We start from the raw sequence: 3,590 nt of genomic DNA on the forward strand, positions 1-3,590 counted from the left end.
TAATGACTACATAATACTATGCTCTACTGACATTATTCAAGGCATTTTTAAACGTGGCAACTTTATTGCCACCCTGTAACACAGAAGTTTCATGCTGTCAGACAACTTTGCAAGCAATTACTGGTCCATCTTTTACAGAAATAAAGCACTATCGAGCTGGATCCTAGGAGATAAGCACATTTTAAGAAATATTAAAGTAAAATACAAAATCCTAGCAAGGCTACAATTTAGGCAAAATGGAAACAGAATCTGATATTATCTGACAACAAACAACTTTAGAGAGCTTTTCCATAAAATTAAATAATGATGTGATGTGTTATCCACTGAATCCGAAGCACTGTAGTTACAGTAACAAGACATTTAATACAGTAGGACTATATTTCCAAAATGTGACTTGGTGTTACCCTGCCATTGAGCTGGTTATTACCCCCATTTAAATTTCATGAGATCCAGAAAGCATGGGGAGGAGGAGAAACTTTGTTGAGTTACACAATGCATGCAAAAAGAAAACTTTCTTTGAATTTCCTAGAGGCTAACAGCAGAGTTGCAGATTGATTGCTTCAGCTGGGGTCCAAAGGCCTCAATGATGCACACATTCACCCTCAGTGATGCACACATTCACCCTCAGTGATGCACACATTCACCCTCAGTGATGCACACATTCACCCTCAGTGATGCACACGTTCACCCTCAGTGATGCACACACATTCACCCTCAGTGATGCACACATTTACCCTCAGTGATGCACACATTCACCCTCAGTGATGCACACATTCACCCTCAGTGATGCACACACATTTATAGCATTTAGAGTGTAATAAAAAGAGCAGACTTGGGGCTGGAGAGATGGCTCAGTGGTTAAGAGCACTCACTGCTCTTCCAGAGGTCCTGAGTTCAATTCCCAGCAGCTACATGGTGGTTTACAACCATCTGTAATGGGATCTGATGCCCTCTTCTGCTGTGTCTGAAGACAGCTACAGTGGACTCCAATAAATAAAATGAATCAATCTTAAAAAGAAGAAAAGAAAAAAGGAGCAGACTTTATGTTTGCTCTCCTCTCCTGTTTGTTTTTAGCCATAAAGTTGCAGTAAGACTCACCAGAGAAATACAAATCAAAAAACAATGTACTCATATAAATAAAAGTAAATATACTAAAGGGAAAAAAAGACTAAGGCTAGTCGAGCATAAAGAAAAAGGAAGAAATTTTAAAAAACTATTGGTAGGAACGTAATGTTAATACAGTCATTTAAAACTATGTGGAGATTCTGCAAAAAAAATTTTTTAAGTGAAATTACTATATAATCCAACAACTCCACCACTGGCAGGACATCCAAAAGAAAGGATTATATGTCAGAGAGGCATATACTTTGTTCTGTTGTAGCAGAGTTGCAAACAGCAGATGTGTTTACCCCCTGATAAAGATAAAGAAGCTGGTACGTGCACAGAGTGGATACCATTCAGCCGCAAGAAAAGATGAAACCTTGTTTGTGATGACACAGATGGACCTGGAGATGGATATGTCAAGTGAGATAAGCCAGGCACAGAAACTTGAGCACTGAGTCATCTCAGGCATATGTGGAATCTAAGAAAGTAGATGTTGTAGAGGGCGCCTGGGAGAGTCTCAGGGAGGGAGGCATGGGGAAGATTAATCAGCTGGTGCTAAGTTACAGTTGCCTAACTTAAAAGTTCTGTTGGGCTAGTTGTTAAAAAAAATAGGATTATCCAAAATGTTGATGGTAGGATAACTGTGAAAAAGCTAGAAGAAAGGATTTTGAATGTTTTACCATAAGGAGATGATAAATGTTTGAGAAAGTGGTCGTGTTTATAACTCATTTTAAACATTACCCAGTATTGAGATGACATACAGTACCTTATAAATATGTGCATTTTTCTGTGTTGGTTTAAAAGCTTTTACAAAGAGAAGATTGTTAGTGATTATTCATATAGATAGGATCTGGGGGAGGGTAAAGGTAGTTGTTTATGGGTTTTTAGAGTTTCTCCTCCCAAATAAAAGTAAACACAATTCAGAATTTTAAATTTTAAAAGATTAGAAGTTGAATTATATATCACTATTGGAAATTTACCTGAAATAAAACAACTCCCCAAACCCTAATTGTGGCACTAGTGCATGTAAGGAAGACAGATGCAAAGAGAGGGGTACACTTGGCCACAGATGGAAAAACCTCCTGGGAGAGAAGAGAGTCAGATTTCTTGTCACACTGCACTGTGATAAAGGGCACAGCCCTCGAGAAGGCGCCAGCCACATTCCAGGAGAGGCCTTCTCTCTCCAGACCAGATGCTCAACTTTCCACTTGTGATCTGATTAGAGCTCCAGGGGAGGCCTCATGGAGGGACTGCAAGACAGACCTCTCAGCAACCTGATTTCTTATTTGTGCAATGCCTGAGTAACTTGAAACATTTTCTGAAACTCTTCAACTCTGGTGTCCATTTTTGTTGTTGTTTCAGGGTTCACGTATCTGGGACTGGCCTATGTAGCTAAGGATTACCTTCAAGTCCTGTAGCAAGGATGCCAGGCATGTATCTTCTGCCTGATTTTAAGCTCTGCTCCATTTGTTTGTTTGTCTGTTCGAGGTGGAGAATGGGGATAGTGACATTAGTTACACAGCAGAATGTACAGCAGTGGTGGTGGGAGGTTTTCTCCATGTACATAAGGCACACAAAGAGTAAGGGTCTAGGCAGTGTGTGCACTGTAGCTATTGCTTTCCAGGTTACACACTCCTGTCCTCATTGGTCTTCCCACTGCTAAGGTGCTGCTGTGCCCATTCATCTAGTGGCAGGCACTATAAAAATCTATCCCCACCTTCCTTGTTATTAAGTCCCACAACTTTATTTAGTGGAGAAATGTAACTAGAGAAGACATCATATTCCCTAGCTTCCATGAGAGCTCAAAACAGTCACTAAGATGTAAGTAGAAAATACTAGCTGAGGCTTCCAGAAAACCTGGCTCAGCTTTGGAAAATGTAAGGGAAGGACAAGTGGGGTTGAGGAGAAGTTATTTTTGAAAATAAAGACTCCCAAGTACCCAACCTTGACATTTTTTGTCGTTGAGACGGAGTCTCATGATAGAGAGTCGGCTGACCTTGAACTCAGTGCTCTTCTGCTCAGCCTCCCACGTGCTGAGATTTATAGGCATATATCACCATGCCTGAGCTCAGCCCTGAGATTCTCGAGGCAATGAAGTGCTGCGCCAGCACCTTTCCCCTGAGAGCTCCTTGTCTGCCGAGAGCTATAGCCCTTGTGTGCTTAGGTCACTCCTATTTCCAGTTTGTTGTTCTGTGTTGTCAAACCAAAGAGAAACTTGATACACTGCACTTCTTTAAGTTCCGTGAAAGTAGCTAACACTTAATCATGCATGATGTCATGGCAGTGGAGTCTCACTGGGTGGGGCAACGGGGGCTTGTTTTTGGCAGAACAAACAAACAAACAAAAACCTGCTCAAAAACTACCTTATAGAGTTGCTGAAAAGATGAAGTGAAAAGCAGTAGGTTGGTTTGCCCAATCTAGACCCATTCTCAGCATAATGGTTCAGTTTGTAGCCTCTGATATGACAGGGACCATCCTAAAGGTAA

Source organism: Micromys minutus (genome assembly GCF_963924665.1).
Source record: "Micromys minutus genome assembly, chromosome: 19".
Classification (NCBI taxonomy): Eukaryota; Metazoa; Chordata; class Mammalia; order Rodentia; family Muridae; genus Micromys; species Micromys minutus.